This window comes from Papilio polytes, unplaced genomic scaffold (assembly GCF_000836215.1).
Source record: "Papilio polytes unplaced genomic scaffold, Ppol_1.0 DF824269.1, whole genome shotgun sequence".
Lineage (NCBI taxonomy): Eukaryota > Metazoa > Arthropoda > Insecta > Lepidoptera > Papilionidae > Papilio > Papilio polytes.
In genome coordinates this window covers 4475043-4501084 of record NW_013524935.1, presented here as the reverse complement: position 1 = coordinate 4501084, position 26042 = coordinate 4475043, and the positions used below count along the sequence as shown (strand labels likewise).

General features: G+C 34.1%; 1 protein-coding gene across 5 annotated transcripts in view; it reads left to right on the top strand.

Moving 5' to 3' along the window:
• Positions 1 to 26042, top strand: part of LOC106109056 (trichohyalin) — a 60758-nt gene that overhangs the window by 5101 nt on the left and 29615 nt on the right. For 3 of the 5 annotated variants that reach the window (XM_013290485.1, XM_013290462.1, XM_013290454.1), the window contains exon 2: positions 4626 to 4657. The exons of 1 other annotated variant lie outside the window; for it this stretch is intronic. The gene's annotated coding sequence lies outside the window, so the exon portion shown is untranslated. Of the gene's footprint in view, positions 1 to 4625; positions 4658 to 22074; positions 22093 to 26042 lie in introns of those variants that run through there. One more of the 5 variants, XM_013290478.1, reaches the window with a different exon arrangement.

Below are 26042 nucleotides of genomic sequence, written 5' to 3'. Positions count from 1 at the left end.
AGTGCAAATGAGAGGAGTAAGCATCGGTAGCAGAGGTGATTGCTCCGCTTCGCTAAATATAGAAACATCGACATTTGCTGACCACAGTCTAACGTATCACTCTATTACTACGTTAAAACGCGTCGTTTTTTAAAAAAGAAACTTAGGAAGTATTACTGTGTTATTCCAGACTGTACTCTTCTTTAGTGACGAATTTATTTTAAATCCGTTGAGGTGTTCTACAAGGAGAACGTTAGTTAGCACGGTAGAGGTAGACCTAGAAAGAGGTGGATGGGTTGCGTGAAAGGTGACATGATCAAGAAGAGAGTGATGACTGAGATGACGTATGATAGTTATGTGGAGGACAAAAATCTGTTGCGTCACTACAGGAGTAGGATAAGGAGAAAGATGGTGATGAAGTGTTCTACAAGTTACAAATATCTATCAATTAAAGTATTTTTTATGAATTATTTTTAATCTGTCAAATATCTCGGCGCTTACCGTGCCCCTCTCTTATATTACCTAGATCTTTGTTGGACTTTTTTTTATACGGTTAGTCTGGTGATGCCCACACTAGGCAATGCCTGTATCGTGGGCACCGATATTCAGCAGTAACAATATTCCTAACATTAATTACTAAAAACCTACGCATACGGCGTTTTGGTATTATTTATGAATTATATATGTTCATCTTAATATTGAATACATAATACTTTCGAAGTATTTAAATATTCGTAATTCGTTTACTTAGATTACGTAACTCAAAGCCCTCGTTGAATACCTGTTCGATGATTTCTTACGTTACGACACAATGCACACTAATGACTTGTCGATGTCGATGCTTATCGGACAAATTCACGGACACTGACAAAAGAGCACGTAATATGTTTTATAATATTTAATACTGGCAGCTTTAAACCTTACCCTTAATTAAAAAAAAAAGATAACTGTACTTGAAAATATTTAAAAATAAGTTTTAGAAGAGAAAGAAATATCGAGACTAATTGAACTCGATTTATTCACTATTTTTTTAGAATTTCAATTCTCACGTCAACTGCACCCGCTAGGCACTCCCTTAGCGGATTGGTCCAGTGTCGAGTGTTCTTGGCATATAAGTCCCATCCCTATCTGACAGCTGTCAATGTCATTCAGACATAATAGAATAGCGCGCCATTCTGGGATTATTTCCAACCGTCACCCCGCTGTGTCCCCACGGGAGAATAAAATGTTACATCCGTCCCACCTTTTAGTCCCACAATCACCAATAAGGTGACAGATGGAATCATCATGACATAAGTTCCAACCGTCCCCTCGTCGCAAAAGGTGGGACGGATGAAACTTTTTATTCCCATCTGTCCCCACGAGAGGACCCATTCTGGCGGGAGGCAGTGGCCTGAGTGTCTAATTTTATTACGTTGTTACAGTTCATTAATGCCCTTGTCTACAAACTTGCATACTCTTGGAAAACATTACCCCTCTCTAATTTGCCAGGGTAAAAAGGCTTCTTAGCTTAAAACCTGTTTCAGTTTGTGTAATGTTAGGCCAGTCGTCGTCTCGGTCCACATAACCGCAAAATAAGAGCAAATTGTCGACTATTTAGATGTAGGCTTGTTCCGATCGCTGTCTAAGTAGTCCGCAGCACTAGAAATTGTAATAACAATAAGATACAAACTTAGTAACCAACTTTCGAAGCATCGTTTACTTAGATTACTTAGATATAGCGATGAATATCACATTGGTATGCACACTCAATTATAAACTAAGTTTGAATTTGAACCTATATGTTATTTTTTTAATTATCTTTAGAAATTACTATCTAGCCTTTGAAAAAGAATAAAATTGTAACCTTAATATTTTAATGTCTGTCTAGGTTAAGTCCCCCTACTTATGTGTTAACACTCATGTGTAAAGGGGCCAGCTGAAAACCAGCGCAGTAACGGCTTGCGCCGTCCCTGCATTAGCTGAGCTTGCCTTTTGCCACATTTCCTTCTATTTTTTATATTAGATCTAAGGTTTTGTGCATTAAATGTTTATGTAGTTTTTTTTTTTTGTGGCAATATAAATTCTGTTTATTTATTTATTTATTTATTTATTTATTTATTTATTTATTTGTTTTATCTATACCAATTATAAAGATTTGTATTTTATGTATTGGAATAACTCAAAAAATACTTTGGCGATTTAAAAAATTCTTTCACCGTTAAAAAGCTACGTTATCAGTCAGTAACATACACTATTCTAATTACATGCAGACGAAGTCGCGACTAACTAATAAAGTAAATACAAAAGTTTTGATGAATAAGTTAGAAGGTACCAATTGGACGTCTCCACGGATCTCGTCTGTTGTTTTGGATTTTGTTTCTAAATCATTGTATTTATTTACACAAAATATATTTGAATATATAATACGAATGTCTTTTTTAACGTTGAAACATAACGAAGAAAGTTAAGTGACATTTATTTAGTACTTGACACCGGACTCTCACAGCCGGAGACAGGTAAAATATGCAAGAATGTTAACACGTAGCGACAGCGAGCACGAATCGCCGGCAATCGCTTTTAATCGCATTCAATCGCTTTGATCGCTAAAGGAGGAGTTCCACGATGCGTTATTACGCACTGACTACGAAGAGTAACCCAATTTTATATCTCGCTGATAACGAAAACCCGAAACCATAGACAAATGTCACATAACGTTAAAACTTTATAGTACGTCTGGTATATTTTTATCATCTGTATTATCTACTAGCTTTTGCCCGAGACTACTTAACGGAATTAAAAAAATAACTTAGTAAGTAGTCTATACTTCTAGGTGTTCTACATCTGTGACAAATTTTATTGAGATACAAAGTAACAAACATCCATCCATCCAAAGTATTGCATTTATGATATTAGTAAGAATAGTAGATATGCTAATATAATATAAGATATCCTTTTGTAATGTCCATTCACTTTACCATTAAATATTCCAAAATAAAATGTCATTAATGTATGGGAAAACTTCCCTTCTTTATTTCGATCTTACGTCAAAAGACGTTTGTGCAGAGCAAGCTGTTTCCACTGCGAATCACGAGTATCCGATGTAGACCAGTGGAAATACGCCTTAAAACTTGTCGCGAGTGATTCCGTGCATAAAACGCGTTCTTCTGCTTTCACCTGTTGCGAGATGGGTTTTGACGAGTAATCGTTTTATATCGTTTTGTACGGCGAAAGCCCAATTGCTATGCCCCATAATATTTTTTACTAGCTGCCAGTGATAATTTATGATTTTGTATAGATGTTAATTATGTAGACATTTAAATTCAAATATTTTTAATGCTACAGGTGTATGTTAACAGGTTTTTATGCCTAGTACAGTTACATAGAGCGATTATGTTATGCCTTGTCATACTAATATTATAAATGCGAAAGTTTAGATGGATGTTTGTTAGAGTTTGTAGCCTAAACGCCTGAACAGATTTCGTTGAAATTTGGTACAGATGTAGAGGATAATCTTGAAGAACACATAGGCTACTCACTTTTGTTTATTTAACTCCACGCGGACGGAGTCGCGGGCGAAAGCTAGTGGTTTATATTAATTTAAAAATAAATACTATGTCATTGATATGTGATGAAAACCACAAACTAAACGACTGTAAAACTAAATTTAAAAACTGAAGCGGAAATCGTCAGTTGGAAATTTGAAAAGCACATCAAAATTGTCTTTCCCCGTATTAAAGTAAAAAACCTATCTCAACCTTCATAAGGTACACAAACTTATTATATGCAGACATATTTGTATCATCAATAAACTTAAACGACGGCTCTTTCGTAAACTGTCGTAAGCGACAATTTTATGATTTACATTTTATTTTGTGTTTTAAAATGAATTTGATAAATTCTATTTAGTTAATTCAAAGGTAAAATTAGAGAACTGCAGGCTTTAATTGTCTGTCATATATTTCTTTGATAAGTTTTAATATTGAAAGCTTCGTCTTGCATTTGCACCTAATAGTTGATTAAAATCAGTATGTATTGAAATAACTTAAAAACTACTGTGCATATTTGAAAAATTCTTCCACCGCTAAACAGCAATGTTATCAGTAAGTAACAGGCGTTTTTTTTTTATAACACAAGGTGGCAAACGAGCAAGCGGCCACCTGAATCCGCCAAAATAGCGAAGCGACCGCTGCCCATAGACATCCGCAATTGCAGATGCGTTGCCTACCCTTATACGACGGAGGAGGAGACGCACATAAAGATGATATTTCCGCTTCCTGTGCATCTCCTCCGCCGTCAAATCCACTTCCTCTTCCCAACCTCTCCTTAAATTAGACTTAAATTAGGCCTCCGACACCACACTCATCAGACGAAACACGGAATTGCTTCCATTTCACTCCTGTCTTCTGTGTAGTCGTGGTATTACATGGATGTTAAAGCGGGCACTACCACTGTAATTAATTTTTAATTCCACGCGAGCGAAATCGCGAGCAATAGCTAGTTAACTCTAAAATACGTCAACGTTTCGTGTCATTGATGACAAAAGGTCAAATTCCTAATTAAAATTCCTCAATCTAAAATCTTACATAACTAGATATAACGATTCTTTCAAATAACCTTGAAGTGTTTTGACATTTTATTTTAATCAAATGTATTAATTTTTCCAGATTTCCTGATCCACCATTCAACATATAATTTGGTAAGAATATTTACATCTAATAAAGTTATTGCAAATATGGTTTAGATACCTACTTTCGATTTTAATATCCAATAGCAAAAGGTTACGTTAATATAAATTAATCGTAAATTCAATGTCGATACAAAATCGATTCGCTCGATATTTCGATATCATTGCAATCGATTCCTCATTCGCGATGTTGAATTAATTTATATTTATATGACGTATTTAAATAGAATAGTTTCCAACGACTCTGCAGCATTAAAATTAGTAAACCAACAATAAAATAAAACAAAACGCGTTTATGTATTTTATTACGAGATTTAACTTTCAATGTTTTTTTATAATATATGTTGATATACAAGCAAACGGTCACGGAAGTTCGCCAAAATAGCGAAGAGACCACTGCCAATAGATATGCGTATTTGCAGATGTGTTGTTTGCCTTTAATCAACAAATGAGGGGACGCACAGAAAGAGGATTTCCCCTAAGTATGCGTACCATCCCCCGCCAAATCTACATCCCCTTTCCGTCCTTCCCTTGTATGAAATAGATGGAAAGGGGAAGAGTATTAAAATTGTTGTACCACTCACATAATGAATATGGGTTTCAATAACAAGTGATAGGAAAAAAATCGAGTAAAAAAGTGCTATAGAAGTGAAGATTTTTGGTTCAAACATTTAAAACGCTCTTTTGTAAAATTTTCCTTTCGCAATTACTTAGTTTACTTAAGGACCTACAGTTTTACAAGTAGAATATATTATATACAATCATTTCTATAGTCAAAACTCACAGTTAAAGAGGTCACTGAATTTTAGGCACTCTTCGCTTACGTAAAAAAATAAACAAGACATCACCAAACAACTAAATGTCAACCATCACTGATGTTATATCACAATTTAACGTAGTGAATAGTTTCTTTGAAAACGTGTGAATGCACAAGGGAAAGTCGACTTCAGCGGACCAAAGATTGTACGCTTCAAGTTCCGCTATGTACATCTTGAGTTTCCACTTTTATACATATTGAACAACACATCTGTCCTTACCACGTAAGGTAATAGATTTCGCCCTTTAGATCAATTTTCCGTTATTTCAGTCCTTTCTTTTAAGCTATAATACTTTTAACTGTTATCCCTTATACTTATATTAAACTAGCTTTCGCCCGTGACTCCGTCCGCGTGGAATTATAAAAAAGTGTAAAGTAAACTATGTGTTCTTCCAGACTATACTCTACATATATACCAAATTCCATTGAAATCCGTTCAGCCGTTTAGGCCACAAACTAACATCCATCTAAACTTTCGCATTTTTAATATTAAATACGACATTAGTACGAAATATCTTTGATAATGCCAGTAGTGTATGATAACACTTGTCTACTGTCATGACGGTATGCCAGTAAGTCAGTTCTATCCGAGCAACCGACAGGAGCGGACGTCAGCATAGAGTAACCATAAAAATTCTCTCTAAGAAAACATGTCTTACTTAGTGACATCGTTAAATGATTATTACCTACGTAGTTGTGCCTTACGTGGTTATAGCAAAATTTAACAACGATATCTTTTAACACGTTTGATAACAACATTTGTATAGCTATATGGCTCTATTAAAGAGATTATTAAGACGTAATTCCTAGCTGTAAATTCACGTAGTAATCCTTACTTTATGATGCCAAGGTAGACTCATTAATGTTAACACCGTTATCTAAAAGACAAAGAAGTAACAAAAAGTGTTATTTGAGTTTACAGTCTTTATAAGTCGTAATGAAAGAAGTCGTTTAATAATTATGCCCGACTGTGTACTAAATATCTTTGTTCGTGTCCTTTTATAAATATTACGACATCTTCTAAGATCTAATGTTGCATAGGACGCTACCCTAGTTTGGACACAAGTCCCCTGCCCAGGGGGAAAATTAATAAAACTATATTATTTCATTTTTTTTTAAATAACTTAAGAAATAGTAGAAATGTTAATATAGGCCAGTAACAGCCAAATTGGAAACATTTAAATATGTAAAACTATCTTTCGCCCGTGACTCCGTCCGCGTGGAATTAAAAAAAAGTAAAGCCTATATGTTCTTTCAGACTACCTTCTACATCTATGCCGAATATAATCGAGATCCGTCCTGCAATTTAGGCTACAAAATCTAACAAACATCCATCTAAACTTTTGCATTTATAATATTAGTTAGATTAAATTTTTACTTACTGTACTTACGAAGCACTGTTTGAGATTAGTTTCAAAATTCGGCCATTATACGCAGACTTTTTGAGCCAAGTATAACGGCTTCTTAAAGTTTGTACATCTATATTTTAACCCTTTCAGATAACCTCAAAATAATTTCGCACCGAGAAAAGAAAGTACTTTCAAAAGATAAAGTGATACGTAATTAGTAAAATAAAATGTCACAGCATTTTTGTTCGGTTTTACTTTAAGATAAGTCAAAGACGTGATTTAAAAGTTATTTAAAAGAGAGAAAATAAAAGTAACCTTTCGCATAAACAATTTCCAATAACATTGTATTTGAAATGAGAATTCCTGTCAACTATCACCATATATTCTGCTTTGAATATTAAAACATTTGAACACAGACCTTAAACTAAAACAGAAAGGACATGGATATTGTGAAATAAAATAAATGACGATCTTATTTGTAAAATAGTTTTAGAATACTACTTATTAGAAGACTAGCTGTTCCCATGCGACTTCATCCGCGAAGAAATATAAAAAAAATCATTTTATTGTTCACATTTGTCAAATCATCATCACTCTGTGATTGCTGGCATCCTAAGTAACAATGAGGTGTGTACGCTTACTAGCTTTCGCCCGACTCTGTTTGCGAGAACAAAAAAGCAAGTAGCATACTTGCTCTTTCAGGCTATCCTCTACATCTATGCCAAATTTCATCGAGATCCGTTCAACAGTTTAGGCTACAAACTCTAACAAAGATCCATCTAAACTTTATCATATACTTTAGTGAGATACTTACAAAAGGATACATTATAGATCGAGTAAGAGTGCGCAAATCACTGATACAATTATGTTAATATTATACAAGAAAGTCAACAAACGATATAACTCGCATGAGTTCCATTGCCAACTTAGTTTCTAAGTATATCGCTATGAATGCCGATACGTTTTTCACATTTCTTAGCGTTCTGGGAAACTGGGACAATTGTTAGGAAGCAATAAATTATAATTACTTGGTTACGGAAGGAAGGAAGTTAGATGTTTTGTCTCAATTTGAACGTTATGTGTTGATGTCTCTTTCATTTGAACTGAAATAACTGAGATAGATATCTTTTTTAGAGGTTTTGCGAATTTAAACCCACGTTCATGTCCGCCATGAATATTTACCGGTAGTATGATTAATTAACGTCTTAATAAATTAGGAAACTAGCTTTCGCCCGCGACTCCGTTCGTGTGGAATAAAAAAAAGTAGGTGGCCTATGTGTTTCCAGACTATTTTTTAAATCTATGCCAAATTTATTGGAAATTTCTTAAGCCGTTTAGACTACAAACTTTAAGAAATATCTATCCACTTTTGCATGATAACATATATTTTTTTATAACAAGATGGCAAACGAGCAAGCGGCCACCTGAATCCGCCAAAATGGCGAAGTGACCGCCCATAGGCATCTTCAATTGCTTTGCCTACCCTTATCCGACGGAGGAGACGCACATAAAGAGGATATTTCCTCTTCCTATGCACCTCCTCTAAATAAAAAATGAAATTGATTTCATTTTCAAGTAAATTAACTTAAAGATTTATTAGTTAAGCGTATATTTAATTAACAGTATTTGATAACAATTTATATTAGTGTTGTATGAGTGTTATGCAATGCAACCTGACTCGAATTTCCACATAATTGCTGGTCTCCGCAGAAACACTAAATCATTTAATATCGGCTAACATTCTTGCCGCTTACGTAGTGGTTTTGTTTTGTAATATATGAGGTTGTTAACTGGTTACATAACGCAATTTCTTTTAAAGCTTCGATATATACTAAATACGTAATCTATTGATCTTGAAATATCATCGCTATAATAATATGTTTAGTATTGTCCTTGGTTTTTTTTTATAATATAAGGTGGCAAACGAAGCCACCACCTGAATCCACCGAAATGGAAAGCGACCGCTGCCCATAAACATCCGCAATTGCAGATGCGTTGCCTACCCTTAATTGACGGAAGAGAGCACATAAAGAGGAAATTTCCCCTTTCCTATGCGTCTCCTCCACCGTCAAATCCACTTTTCCTTCCCATTCTTTTCTCTAAGAAAAGGGTGGAAAGGGAGAGACTAAAATTAGGCCTCCGGCACCACACTCGTCAGACGAAACGCGGTATTGCTTCCACTTCACGCCTGTTTTCTGTATGGTCGTGGTATTACTGGGGGCGTGCCGGCCCATTCGTGCGAAAATGTTAAAGCGGGCTTTACTACTGTTGGTTTTTACAATCTAAAATAGAATAAAAATTATACATTGTAAATGAATACGCTTTGTTTCCACAAGAGCATATGCAGTTTCCTTCGCCTTCGTTGGTACTTCACTTTTACTATTAATATTCTCGCGACGCGGTGAAAACAATCACTCTGTCATTCTGTTCGTATATGTAGAATATATACATGTGCACTTTCACCGGGTTTCGTTCAAAATATATTAATACTCGACCTTACCTTGGATCCTGTTTTAGTATTATTGACGCCATATTGTTTACAATGACAACTCAGATTCGTTTTTTTAATATCTATTATCTGAAGTGAATAAGCAATATAACTTATTAATTATATCTACGAGTATATCTATGCTAATATTATAAAAAGGAAAGATTTGTATTTTTGTATATATTGAAATAATTTAAAAACAACTAGGCCGATTTTAAAAATTCCTTCACCGTTAAAAAGGTTTGTATTTTTTTTAATTTCACGCGACCGAAGTCGCGAGCAACAGCTGGTAAATTAAAAAAAAAAGGGTGTTTTATTAATATATCTTTCAATGATTATCAAGATGTACTAATTTATTTTTGATGACGTAAGGTTTCAAATTCTAGTATTATAATTATCAAAATTAACTTTTGTTATTTGAAATCGTGGCGAAATAAAAAAAAATAGTTTTCGTGGTGAGTTTTGAAACCAATAACTCGTAGTAAGTAATTTTCTTTTTTTAAAAATGATACTGGCCAGAGACAAATTTTTAAATTATTGTATCATGCAACATACACAGTAAAACCGCTAGTGTGGCGCTTCCTTGAATTGTATATCTTTAGAACCAATTATTTAAGAAAAAATTAAATGTAACAAGATTAATTAAAATAAACGGAACGACAAAGTTTCTGATGACTAGAATGTCAGGGGTGTAGGAGAGGGAGGTATAGCGCATCCCAAATTAAAAAAATGATACTGGCAAACAGTAACACGCGTTTTAATTGCGTTATTTTATATGAAACATTGCGAGCTGTTGTAATATAGTTTTGTAAATATAAATTGCTACCAAAGTTACATATCAACCTTACAACATGATAATTACTGCGCTACATGTTTCATACATACTAAAGTTAAACGCCTTTATTATCAGATTAATTAATCAGAAGTGAAGTGAGAAATTGACAAACAAGCCTCTAAGATTCGTGCTGTCTGGAGACTTAGGACAAGGAAGGACGACCCCAAATAGCTGGAAAAAGGCGAACATAGAAGTAGATAGAAGGTGAAGTGTAAAATTTGATAATTTTTAAGGAAATATACGAACGTATTTTGTTAGATCGAATGTGTTTGAGTCAAAGTTAATGTAACAATAGTACAGCAATACTGTTATCGCTTTTAATTATAACAGCGGGCTCACAACTATCGCACAACCGTTTAGTCAAAGGTTTTTGCGATTGTTTCGCAGCCTTAACAGTTTAGTTGCACAACTAAAAATCTAGGTATAGCCATATAAGCTCATAGGAATCAGTGAGAGACTAAACAGTTGTGCGATAATTTAGTTTTATGTGTGCGCTCACTCTAAATGTTTGACTTTAAACAAAACTAACTTAAATATATTGTTATTATTTTTTTTATAACATAAGGTGGCAAACGATCAAGCAGCTACTAGAATCCGCCAAAATGGCGAAGCGACCGCTGCCCATAGACATCCGCAATTGCAGATGCATTGCCTACCCTTATACGACGGAGGAGGAGACGCTCATAAAGAGGATATTTCCCCTTCCTATGCATCTCCTCCACCGTCAAAACCACTTCCCCTTCCCAACCTCTCCTATTAAGAAAAGGGTGGTAAAGAGAAAGGGACTTAAATTAGGCCAAAAATTTGTAACCAAAAATAACTGATAAGGGGGCGTTTTAGTATTTCCTTATAAAATCACTTTCTATTGTGCGTAAGGATTAGTCCCACGTTTTCCAATATTTATGGCTAGCCTATAACATTTGAATTTCGAATAAAGAGCGACTTCTAACAACACTTGACGTATAAAGTTAATTTAATATTTTACAAATTTACTGTACCTCGCGTTGAACATTCCACGATCGCATGTAACCTTTCAAACGAGTTTGGTTGTGATCATAACATTTTGTACAGTCGGATACAGAAGTGTTTTGTTACAATTGTTTTAGTGACAACTGTGGGTCAATGTTTTTATTTTAGCGGTATTGCTATATCAAACTTCTACTACTATTTAGTACTAATAAAGCTAATTTTATCTTACTTCTTACTAATATTATAAATGCGAAAGTTTAGATGGATGGATGTTTGTTAGAGTTTATTGTCTAAATAGATGAACGGATCTTGATGAAAATTGGCTTAGATGTAGAGTATAGCTTAAAAGAACATAAAGGCTACTTAAGTTTTTTTTTTTTATTTCATGCATGGAGTCGCGTGTAACAGCTAGTTTATATATACTTGAGATGATTTCTTATTTCTTACAATATTTTCCTATATCCGGATTCTTTTTAATTGTAATATTTTCTGACATTATGAACACCTGACGGTAATTGATGTTCAAAGGAATGCATGAATAAATTAATTTATCGAATTGTTAGTTATTTCTAACACTTGTTGTTTTGACTGTACTAAGGATCATTTTTTTACAAGTGTGTGGCACGTTAATGGTACGGCTTCAAATCCCGATCGCGTGCCCGTTTTCGCTTTTTTTCTATAGTGTTCGATGTTACTGACTTAGTTTTTACTAGCTGTTTCCGTGCGGCTTCATCCGCATGAAATTATAAAAACTTTATATTATTGTTTACATTTTGTCAAATTATCAATAGCAAATGTCAAAATGACATGACATGACAAACCTTGGCAATCTTCCTTTCTTGATGTTGGTAGCAACTATGGTCTTTCCCACATTTAAGGTTTTTATCTAAAATAATAAAAAAAAAATAATAATAAGGACTGATTTATTTTTACATTAGGTAGTGATGTTGCTGGCCTATAAGGAATTAACATCTACGTGAGGTTTGCGTGGCGCTGCTCGAACATCGATACCGATTTGTCGATTAAGATAAATCGATACTTCCGGTAAATCGATGTTAGTTACGTAAAGTGAAATGTTTATATCTTGCCAGTGTAGGTACTTAGTTCACTAGAGCCGTTTGTTCCAACATATTGAATATGGTTGATAGTTTTTTTGTTGATAATTGTAATAATTATTATCTATATGTTGTTTTTCAATATAAGCACGTTTAGATAACACATTACATAATGAAGCATTTATTAAATAATCTACAATTAGTGATAGGAACATACGTTGATTTCACAGTTGTTTGTACCGAATGCTAATCTAGGTCTAGCTCATGTATCTAGGTCTCATATTCAGGTCTATCAGCACGTATATTATTTTCAATTACATGTAATCACAACAAGGGCCGATAGTGAAAAGCCTTTGGCTAGTCATTTACGTCTCGTGAAGGCTCGACCTTTCCACCTCTCCACCTCTCCACCTCCTCCTCCTCCTCCTCCTCTGCCTCTCGCGTGAAAGCCTCCGCAAGGCATCGCTGATTCAACCGTACTCCATGTATAGCCGTGACATTTGATAGATGCTAAAATAACCGATGTGCAAATTGATTTCACATATTGTTTTGTATAATCTATCGCTGATACTTTGGTTTTTAAACTATTCTGTGTTCACTGGACTGGACAATAACTATAATATGCAAAATACCGTCAGCAAGAGAGGTGTTGTCGCTATTTTTGTCAAAAGTGTAACGTCACATTACTATCAACATGGACTTTAGTATAAAAGTCAATAAAACAACTATATCCATTACTTTTTCTGTAATGCCCATGCATTTTAGTACTACGGAAATAAGGGAGACAATATTTCTTGAATTTCTTTTATAAAAACATTGGGATTGTATAACATTAATAGTAAAGGCAATTATAACGTTCTAAATTGCGGTTTTCGGTAGAGAATTTTAATTGTAAAATAATCGCTAGTTAAGTGTTTTTCACAATAATAGGATTACCGACATTTGCTTCGTAATGAGATTTTAGGATAATTTCATACCAATTTGCTTACTTAATCACTTCAATAAACTATATATAAGTTATATCTGATAAGTTAAGGATGTTTAATCTCGAAATGAATCTAAAATCTACGTTTAATAAAACAAGTTCCTTGTTCAAGGTTTCAATAAACCGTCTAGCATTTGATTCACACGTTACTATCGGTGACCTTTGCCGCTACAAAGAATGTATCAATGCCGAGCTGCGTAAAAAGAAACGTCGCTGTACAAGATTGCGGTAAATTGTAACAAAGAACTATCAATTTTTAGCTTTAGTATGCTTTTTAATCTATCTATATAATAAAATTGGAGTGTCTTTTTGTAATATCAAAAGAAATCCAGATTTCGGGAAGATCATGTATTTCCGTCTGTCCGGCCGCGTTTGTTCCGGGTAATCTCCGAAACGGCTGGACTGATTTCGACGGGACCTTCACTAGAGGGTAGCTGAAATAGACGGGCATATTATAATCTGCTTTTTTAAATTCCACGCTGTCAAAAAGGGGCAAGAGAAGCCGATTGAAGCGCTAAGCTAAGAGATTTTTGTATTTTTAGATAAGCTATACTTCAAGGATTTTATAACGTCGAGAAATTTTATACCTAATGATGTTAAAATGAGAATAAAATTAAATTTCCCCAACTATTTGTAATGAAAATAAAATTCACCCTAACTATAAAAGTATATTTATGTTATAAACCTTTCGCTGAATTTATATTGTCACTTATATTACTCGTATAAGTTAAAAAAACTGAACATCGGATAAATAAATACCATTTCCTTTAGCAAAAGTTCCATTTCATTTGTCATAGAATGGTTCGCATAATGAACCTCACAGTTTCCTACTATTAGCGATGCAGGGAAGTGAATACACATGTCAACGCAACTTTCTATCCGCGTTTTATACGCAATATTGAAAACATGTGTATACTGTTGCCTGTTAATCACCAACTCATTATAAACCCCACTAAGGGACTCGTAACTTTTTTTTTCACCGGGGAATTCTTTATGCATACTCCGTGCCTCGGGGCAGGCACGAGAGTTATGTGGGGTTCTCCCATAAAGGGCATACCCACTAAACTCTGTTCCCTCCTGGCCATTGTGTGGGACGCCACGGGATCGCTTTTTCTAGCCACCGCGACGCCCCACTGAAAGGGACTCGACCTAAGGAGACTAGGCAACAACGCTGAGCAACTGCAAGTTGACTTCACACATATCTTTGAATTTCTTCCTCGATATTTGCAGATTGCTTATTAATGCTTGTACTAAAATACTGTCCGACCGAAAATGGTCTTTTAATTACTATTATAATAAAGCGTAAACACACACTTCTTAGTTGCCTAAGATGTCAGCAATTACAGCATATTTTTGAATATCACTTTTTTAATAAAAACCCCTACACTTACCTCATGCTTAGGGCTATATATATTTTAACGCCATTATACTTAGGGGGTAAATGTTTTGGACAAAAACCCTAATGTGGGAAAGAGACCATAAGTTGCTGCCAACATCAAGGAAGCAAGGTCGTCATCATTTCATGTCATTTTGACATTTGTAATTGATAATTTGACAAATGTAAACAATAAAATAAAGTTTTTATAATTTCATGCGGGTGAAGCCGCACGGGAACAGCTAGTTAAATAGGTGAAACCTGTAATTAATCCGGATTTAAATACTTAACGTTTCCATTAATTATGAACAATTTTCGCAAATATCTACTAATTTTATTAATAATTGCAGCAATATGAGTATTATTAATTGATCAATCGAATTATTAATTTACCTAATTAAGTAATAAATCGAAATACTATAATTTGACTAAATTCATACATCAACATTTTCTCCCCTGCCTTATCCTACTCCCGTAGGGTCGGCGCATTGGGTTTTCGTCCTCCAAAGCACTCTATCATCCGTCATCTCAGTCATCACTCCCTTCTTGATCATGTCACCTTTCACGCAATCCATCCATCTCTTTCTAGCTCTACCTCTACCGATGTATCCCTCCAAATTTATAACTAACATCCTTCTTGTTACATGCGATTCAACCCTTCTCATAACATGCCCATACCACTCTAACCTTTTACTCCTTATTAAATTCATACATCAACATACATAAAAAAACATACAGACGACTTGTGTACCTTCTTTTGGGAAGTCGGTCAAAAAGAAAGAATTGAGGACCCCAATTATCATCACCCGATTTTGAGCTAAACTGTTTAACTACGACGTAATCTTTTACTCCGAAAAATAAACAAAAAATTGAGACCCATCTGCAAGCACTAACTTTCTGATAAAAAGATAATTTTCAAAATCAATCCATTAGAGGCGGAGTTATACAGAAAAAAACAGACGAATTGTATACCTCCTTTTGGGAAGTCGATGAATACTAAAAAACATAAACATTTTTAAATGTCGACAAAATACATACGAAGTCGCGAAAAATATGCAAATAAACAAAACAGAAATGTTGTTTTAACACAATAATACAACAATCAATAAAAAATGACAGTCTTCGAAAAATAAAACCAATAAAATGGCAACAAAACTTTCCATTATTGACCTGAGTTAAAGAATTCACATGTTTGTAAAGATCAAAGTTCACTGGGATAAGAAAAACTGGTCACAAACACTTGATATAATGTTCTACCACTTTCACACTTTATAGTGTTGCATTTTTTACTGATGACTTTTGAATAATTTAAGTAAACATATTTATAACAAAGTAGCTTTCGCCCACGACTTCGTCCGCGCGGAATTTAAAAAAAAAAAGCTTATGTGTTCTTCCAACTATCCTCTACATGTATGCCAAATTTCATCGAAATCCGTTCAACCGTTTAGGCTACAAACTCTAACAAACATCCATCTATAGATCCAACCTTTCGTAATTATAATATTAGTATGATTATAGCCTTTTTCAATCAAACAAATCTATTTCTCTATCAGTATGTTATTTTCACTATTAATTGGATAAAATTAATAGATTGGTATAAGTTTTATATAGAAAAACTGAAATATATCAAATTTTATTTTTAATATGAGGAGGAGATCTCTAATAGATACCCTACCTTCATGGGGAAGGACAATGTTATGAGAGCTAATACACTAAAACCCACTCAGTGGCCATGCCAGAGCTCCAAAAGTCCGGGATATTTAAAAGAACGCACCAGGACTATGCACTGGGCTTTAAGACGCCATAGAGATAGAATTCCTTCTCATGACCTTGCAAACTGCAGCAACTCAGGACCTCACCTTGTTGCCGTCTTCCCAGGGTCTTTGGGCTATTAAAGACCACACCCTAATAGCACATCCTGTGCACATCCCACAATGGACCCGCATTTCGTCACTGACGGAAGGAAACAACGGGGTAAACAAAAAAGAGATCTAGGCGTTTTACTTCCAAGCGGAGTAAGTTCATACCGCTCAGCTATTATTGAAAATCTTCAGCCACAAATAAGAATACTATTTCTAGTAAATGGAACGTGAGATGCGTATTTACATAAATATATCACGACTTAGTTGACCTTCGTTTGGTATGCGGACATTTGGCTGTATCATGTAAATCACAGCACATATAAATGTATGGCTTAACAATATCACACGAGAATATGAATATATTTAACCTGAAAAATAAACTCAATCTTGTAATTTATAGTTTTCATATTTTAATAAATTATGGCTACTTTGTAGTTTTAATGGTTTTTTGATGCTGTATAGACATGTTATAAGGTCAAATCTAAATTCCAATGAAAATGAACCGTTACAAAGATTTAATTAAAGTTATCTTACTAGTCTTACTTAATATTATAAATGCGAAAGTTTAGATAGATGGATAGATGGATGGATAGATGGATGGATGGATGGATGTTTGTTAGCGTTTGTAGCCTAAACGGCTGAACGGATCTCTATGAAATTTGGCACAGGTTTAGAGCATAGTCTGGAAGAACACATAGGCTACTTTTTATCCCGGGAATAGTTACGGTTCCCGTGGGATTCATTAATTTAGTTTTTTAATGTTTACTTGATCATTCTGCAATGGTTTAACACATCTTATGAATCACATGGGATAAGCTACATCCCGGAGAAATGTCCGGTTCCCGTGGGATACGTAACTTTTTGTAATTTATATAGTTTGTATGTTTTCTAATACCACGCGGACGACGTCGCGGGCAACATCTCGTAATATTATAAATGCGAAAATTTAGATGGATGAATAGATGTTTGTTAGAGTTTGTAGACTAAACGGCTGAACGGGCCTCGATGAAATTTGGAATAGACGTACATGATAGTCAGGGAGAACACATAAGCTTCTCAATTTTTTTTTCTGCTTCCACGCGGACGGAGTCGTTGGCGAAAGTTAGTACTTAATAAGTTAGGAAGAGTTTTTTAATTCGGATTTGGCACAACCCTAACATATTTTTTACACATGAAATCTAATTTTTTTAGTTAAATGCACCTCACTCACGTCATACTTTTTTCCGGTGGCGGCACCGACCAATTTCAGACCCTGCGGGGTTCCTGCTTCAGGGCAAAACTGGTCGGTGCCGTCACCGGACAAAAGTATGATGTAAGAGCCGTAAAATAATTAGTTATAAAATGTCTCACGAAAGTTCAAATAATTTAGTAGTAAGTTAATAAAAAATCTACTAATATTTTTATATTAAAAAAAACATTCCTATTTGTATAATCTTGTCTATTTGAGTTAAAAATGCGTTTGTCATCGCTATCGTTTTACGCTTTTAGCTGTCTCTTTTACGTTTAAATACCATTTCTGAATCTCCACGAGGTTTTTCTTGATATCAAATAATAAAAACACACTCGTAATAACCTTTATCATTACAATGGCATATTTATTTTCATTCTTAATTGAATTTCTTTGGTCCATTTGACCTACACGATGGAAAGTGCGAGCTAGGAACGCGCCATTGTTAGTTCGCCCTCCACTCAAGGTGAGTCGGTTGACTGACCGGTTGCATTCCGCTTAAGTCATCGACTATTTTCATTTATGCGAATTAACAGATTAAATGTCAACATGAAGATCTGGTGAGTCAACAGAGGTTAAGGTGTAGCGACAAATGTCATGGAAATATCAATTTAATTTCCCAATTCGTGTGTACATAATGAATCGAGATTAATAAATAGACTGATTTTTAACGATTCCTGCCGCCAAATTTCATGACGACACTATATGATGTACTATCCATGCTATCTCGATATCTCGATGGCATCCCAAAACAATGAAGTTTACGTAAAAGTTTCTATCTAGGATAGCCGCATTGTAGAATGGTCTGTCTTCGGCGGTGTCCAAATCAGTACGTCTTAGGATACTTCAAGACGTGAACGTGCTATTCCTTAAAAGCCCGCAACGAGTCTATAGTTCCTCTATAGTCTATATTCTATATTGCGTTGTCGTACAACATGTCTATACTCTATATTGCGGATGTCTATGGACTTTACGATCAGCTCGGTGTTCCCGCCGCTATCCCTTTCCATACTCTTATACTAATATAAAGAGGAAAGATTTGTTTGTATTGTACGAGTGTGTAGTGAAAAAATTCGTTCACCATTACAACGTTACGTTATCGTTGAGTAACATAGGCTTTTAATTACTTTTTTTACTTTATGGCGACAAAGTTGCGAGCTACAGCTAGTTTCTTATTTAAAAAAAAACATAAATATTTTTTTGTAATTAAACCAACTTGCAATACATTGTGGATAACGTAGCAAGCTTGTTAGAACTGCGTTATGAAGAAATGTTTAGCAACTACCGTCAAGTCTGTTATAACGTAGACTTACGAAAACTGCGGTTTGTGGCCAGTGGTCGGTTAACTCATGGTTTCATTACACGTATCTATACTATTATAATAAAGCATAAACACACACTTCTTTGTTGCCTAAGATGTTAGCAATTACAGCATATTTTCGAATGACTCTTTTTTTAATAAAAAGCCCTACACTTACGTCCCGCTTTAGGCTATATATTTTCACGCCATTAAACTTAGGGGGTAAATATTTTGGGATAAAAACCCTAATGTGGGAAAGAGACCATAAGTTGTTGCCAACATTAAGGAAGTAAGATTACCATGGTTTCATGTCATGTCATTTTGACATTTGCTGTTGATAATTTGACAAATGTGAACAATAAAATGAAATTTTCATAATTTCATGCGGATGAAGCCGCACGGGAACAGCTAGTAGGTAATATTTGTAGTTAATATCATACGAATTACTAAAATAAAGTTAAAAAAACAATCAGTTCAGTTGAGAAAATATGTTCTCGTATAAGTTTTTCGGCAATGGAAACTTAAAATAAACAAGTCGTGAAACAAAAGTTAAACATTCTAATGCAAATAGTAAAGGAAACAAAAACTTGAATTGACATGTGAACTTTTTGCAATCACGAATAGGAATATTTTAAATATATACAAGGTCCAATTTACACTTCCGTGTGCATAATTAATGTTGAGTTAATACTAGCTTTTGCCCGCGGAATCATCTGTGCTTTATTAAAAAAATAACCCATTTAAACCTAATTCTGTATATCATCATGTTGTTTAATAAACATTTCTGAGTATCTGTATTTTTTTCTAGTAAAAATTATCTAAGCCTTAGTAATAGAGTTAAAAAAATTGCACAATAGTTATACAAAACAAAAATACAAATCTATCCTCTTTATAACATTAGTAAAACGAGTTATTAAACAAAGAAAATCTTGCATAATTTAAATATATCACTTATATCACATTTTCATACGTAACACAATAAAAATAAAGTTCAAATTAGCTTGTATGTTAGTAGTAGTCCAAAAAGCGCATAAATATTTTAGCATGGTACAGCTAAACAAAAATAATTTACATATAACTGCTACTGCGTTGTTACATCGTCTTTTATCGCCAGAGTCGTATTCGAAAAAGTAAATATAGAAAAAAAACAATAATTAATTTCCTATGCATAATGGAATTAAAAGGTCATAATTGTACAGACATGAACATAAGTAGATTTGACAGGGATGGGACGTATAAAGAGGGAAATGTCCGTTTTCTGTGCATCCTTCCGTCAATTGAACTACTGATGATTATTAAATTCAAACTTTAAACTCAAAGCTTGTGTTTAAATTTATACAAATACGTTTGTCGATACTTGACCTATGTAAATGTTCTTACATACAAATCACTATTTACTAAGTCACAAAGGGAGAGGAACTCCTTCAAGAAGCCACTTAAGTACTCAGGCTGACTGCGTACCATTGTACACGAGTGATGTTCAAATATTGACTTAACATAGTACAGTTAGTGCGGTAAGTTAACAACTTATCCTGTTAGAAGAATGCTTGTATTTTTTAATTATTACATTAATGTTTGTACCCTTTGTAGTGTTAATAATTCGTAAGTCCGTTGACCTTGATACTGAACCATAAGACATCTTGTTATGCTAATAGAATAAGGTGTAGATAAAAGATAGCGTTAAAACGAGATTTTCTCTCGCGTTCCAACACTTTGAGGTCAACACAAGAGTGAGGCAAGCGAATGCAAATCGTATGACCGACTGGGTTAGGTATTCGTGTCGCAAGGACAAAATCTTTGTTTGTAGATACGCACACTGTACAGTACAATCGCGAACAGTGTATGAGATTTATTTTAAAATGTTTTTACAAAGGATCGGGAGTGTTTATTTTATTTTATTTCATTATAAATGCGAAAGTTTATATCGATGGATGTTTGTTAGAGTTTGCAGCCTAAACTGCTTACCAGATTTCAACGAAATTTGGTATAGATGTAGAGGATAGTCTGGAAGAACACATAACTTACTTTTTTTAATACCACGCGAACGGAGTTGAGAGTAAAACTTAGGTTAATACATAGTATGGATTTCTTCAATACATAAAATTAAAAATAAAATTTTTTTCTACAATTCAGTTTGTGAATCACTAACATACAAAGAACATAAATAGTATTTTACATTCAAGTTGATAAGTACTATGTTCAAGTTGCATTTAAATTAAGATTATCTGCGACAACCGTTAACTGTTACAGTTTGTTACATTAACGGGATCGATTAGAGACTCGGTGACATCGTAAACAGAACTGCTTTGACCTTACTTAAGGTACGTATTAATAACTTTTCTGTAAATTTGAAAGTAGCACCAGTGGTGGAGAAATTGAGAAGCAAAAGGTTAGCGTGGTATGGACATGTTATGTGACGAGACGATGGGAACATAAGAAAGTGTTAAGAATGAATGTGGATGGCTACAAAGGAAGAGGAAGACCGAAGAAAGTATGGATGGATTGTGTGAAAGAGGATATGCTTAAAAAAGGAGTGGATTCAGATATGACGGCTGATAGAGATGTATGAAAGAGCAGCACTGTGCCGACCCTCCATAAGGGATAAGGGCAAGTTGATGATGATGTCAAAGAACAATAGTGTTTTATTACGTCGCTTTTTAGTTATTTCACTAAATACATAAATAAAAATCTTTCATCGTTATAATATGAGCATAGAAAAGCGTTTTGAATGTTCTCTTATCAGATAAGATGATAACAGTCCCCAGTTTATAAGAGAGTTGCTTCAGACGAGCTTGTTTACAGTTACTTATCTCGAAAAGTAAACCATTTCATCTGGGATTTATTGGCTTATCGTTTCCGTCATTTCTAAATTTATCCTATGACCGATATTCAAATAACAAACAATAAATAAGTTAACAGTGAATACATTGTTCACAGTACATTTTTACCTTACTGCCTAAAGCATCTCAGAGACTCATTTTATTGAATTAGATATAAGTATAACTTTCAATTCACTTTAATACAAAAACAGCTGACTATAATGTTTATATCTTTAATTTTAACAAAACAATCACTAAATGGCTTAAAAAAAATCTTAGAAAAAATGTTATCTGATTTTTCTTTCATTTGTTTTCAGGTACGTTCCTTATAAGTACAAAACAAACGATCGTATGGAAATCAAGATGTAAGTTTAATCTTGATTTAAAGTATGATTTAGGACAATCTAAGTATTCCAATTGCTGTATTTAGTTAATAATAATTTTAGGAGCAAGATCGGTGTAAGTTTAGATGGATTGTGTACAAGAGGATATGCTAAGAAAGTTTTATTTATGACGTCCAATATGAAAGATGAGAGACGTGAAAACCGTTGGCATAGCGAACTGGAGGACCGTGGCCAGAGATAGGCCGAAATGGAAAAAATTGCTGGACCAAGCCAAGGCCCACAAAGGGCTGTAGAGCTACAGAAGAAGAAGAAGAAGAAGAAGAATATGAAAGATGAAGATCGCAGATTTCATAGCTATCCAAAAGAATTTCAAAATTACGTCTTGTTTATGAATCATTGATATTTCTCAATACTTTATCTATATTTTCGTCTCGTCTCCACTTCACTTGATTTGATATCGAAGATTTGATGGTATCTCGCCACACCTACATTACGAATCCTTTGCCCGAATTCTTGATTATAACCCGAAAAATATACTAGAAACTTCTATAGAGGTGCTTAAATTAATAATTTAAGAAGGCAAACTATTAACATTTATATGGGCGTGTGATTTTATTAGCAAAATTATGTACAATAAATTGGAAAATCAGAAATCTTTTAGTAATCAATAATTTGAATGGGCGTGAATTTTTAATGATAAAACCGGTTAGATAACCTATTGACCTTGCTAAGAGAGAAGCATAGTTTTGCATACTCGCATCAGTTATCAAAAACTAGTTACCTCCCCGGGTTCCGCACCGGTATAATGCTAATACGAAAATGTTTATTTACTACGTCACATCATAAACCACTAGTTTTATACTGCGAATACGTCTGCGTGTAAAAAACAATTTGCCTATGTGTTCTTCCAGACTATCCTCTACTACCACCAGCTCACTATATGTCCCCACCAAGGGGCTTGGAGCCTACCCTAATAAGGGATGATCTATCCTCTACGTCCGTGTCAAATTTCATCGAGATCTGTAAAGCCATTTAGGCTACAAACTAACAAACAACCCGTTATCTAATCATTTATAATATTAGTAAAAATACAATTATTACTAATCCTATTAAAAAATGCATCCAAAAATCAAAATCTATCGTGTAGTTAGATCTAAGCATACATACAGACAGCAGTAGGCGACTTTTTTATATACCGTAGAGATGACAGACGCTTTAAGACATTCTAGAATGTACTATCCTTTTGCTTCTTATTTACGGAAAGATTTTTATCGCAGCAATGTTGTTTATTACTCGACAGTATTCAATTAGATTTTTTTTTAATTTATGCAATTAATTTCTTTTTAAAATTAACATAGGTATGCATTTTGATGAATTATTTATATTATTTTACCTTAAGTAAAGTGAACGGATATACGAAGGTGGACTTTAACTAGGAAACTGAATGCGGTATTCTTTTGTTTTAATGATGTTATATTCTTTTGTTTCTCATACGCTTTTTAAAGCATTCCTTAAATTAGTGTGAAGTAACCAATTACAATATAATTTTAATTTACGTTTATCGTCTACGAGCTGTCGCCCTCAAACTTCGCTAGCGCAAATTTGGACCACTCGTTACACCATTCTGAGAGCGGAATTAAAAAGTAGCTTATATGCCTATCAATGTCCGCTACCCTCTAGTCAGTCCCGACGAAATCGGCCCAGCCGTTTCGGAGTTCACCCGGAACAAACGTGGCTTGCAGACAGACAGACAACATTTTTTTAAATGCGATTTTCGTTATCAGCAATGCAAATACATCATCTTCCCGAAATCCGGATTTTTTCTTTTGATGTTACAGACTCTGCAATCTTATTATATGTATGGACTAGCTTTCGTCCGCGATTCGACCCGTGAAATTAAATAAAAAAAAAAAACAAAAATGAGTAGCCTATGTGTTCTTCCAGACTATCATTTACATCTATACCAAATTTCATTGAGATCTGTTCAGTAGTTTAGGCTACAAACTCTAACAAACATCAATCTATCCATCCATCCATCTAAACTTTCGCATTTATAATATTAGTATGAAGCATGAAGTGTGATAGAAGATAGATATATGTACATAAATCATCATCACCAGTTCACTATACGTCCCCACCGAGGGGCTCGGAGCCTACCCTAAAGTTCGGGTGACTAGGCCATAGTCAACCACGCTGGCCAAATGTGGGTTGGTTGACTTCACACATATCTTTGAGTTTCTTCGCTGATATGTGCAGGCATCACGATGTTTTCCTTCACCGTAAGAACGTCGGGTAAATTATGTACATATGAAAATTCGAAAAATCGAAAATCACATTGGTACATGGCGGCGGGATTCGAACCCAAGACCTGTAGATTACAAGTCAAGTGCTTAAACCACTGAGCCACCGACGCTCATATACATAGATACGGGTTTCTAAATATGTACAAAATTTGATCTAATTTGCTTTGAAACACTATATAAAACTATTTACTATTACTAATTATTTACCTAAAGTACGTAATATATTTTAAATTTATAAGCCGTAAATCTAATGTAAATTTTACTTCAATAAATGATATTAAATTTATGTAATTCAATGTCATACAAATTCTTAATAAAAAAGCATCGCTTAGCAGGAAGTGAAGCAGGATTCTCTCGAACACCATATAGCAGTCGTCCCGTTAGGCCCTAGACCGGTCTAGACTTGAACAAGAGCTAGATACGCTCACAGGAAATCAACCTCAGACCTTGAATCACAATGATATAGTTCTTGCATTTAACGCTTTAATCAACGTTTAATTCGCTTCGCAAATTGTTTTCAATTACCTCGTAATTCAAGTAATGATAGTAAATCAATTGCAAGTATTATTAGCAAAAGTTTTATGCACTGTTGAATTTAAATTGAATTAGTTTACTTAATTATAAAATAGATTTCGCCCGCGACTTCGCTCGGAATTAAATAAAAGGAAGTAGGCTATGTGTTCTTCCAGACTATCCTCTACATCTATACTAAATTTCATCAAAATCCATTGATCCGTTTAGGCTATAAACTCTATCAAACATCCATCCATCTAAACTTTTGCAATGTAATAGTAGTAAGATTATAGAAAATCGTCCGTGTTATTTTTGTTTTGAAGCAGCACCAATACGTTATAGTGTGATGATATTACTATTTAAGTATTTTATTAAAATCTATAACTTTCTTAACACTAAACACATTATCTTTAAGAAAATATGCAGAGTATCATAATTGAAAAGGCTGTAATATCTGTACTATTATAATAAAGCGTAAACACACACTTCTTTGTTGCCTAAGATGTCAGCAATTACAGCATGTTTTCAAATTATTCTATTTTAAATAAAAAGCCATACACTTGCGTCACGCTTTAGGTTATATATTTTCTCGCCAATAAACTTATGGGTAAATATTTTGGGTATATTCCTAATGTGGGAAAGAAACCATAAGTTGCTGCCAACATTAAAGAAACAAGATTGCCAAGGTTTGTCATGTCATGTTAGTTTGACATTTTCTATTTATAATTTGACAAATGTAAACAACCAAATTAAAATTTCATAATTTCATGCGCATGAAGTCGCACGGGGACAGCTAGTAGTAAAATAAACCCTAATGAAATAAGAATAAGCTTGACATTTAATTAAACAGACTATCTTCTTTTTCAGTACAAAGAAATAGATGAACTCCATGTTAAGTTCACCTATAATTCAAACAATACTCTTAGATGAGACCTCGTAATAACTTAACAAATTAATGAAGCAAAAGAATTCATTGAAAACTTTCCCCGTCTATCACACGGAATTAATACATCAGTTACGAGTGTATATAATAAAGTGGGTTTCCACTGACCAAACAATTGTATATAAGCATATTTACGTCACTTTCATTCTCGTTTAAATAATAGAGATGCCAATATGTTTTTGGCGCATCATTTGTGAGTCTAACGAGTTTTA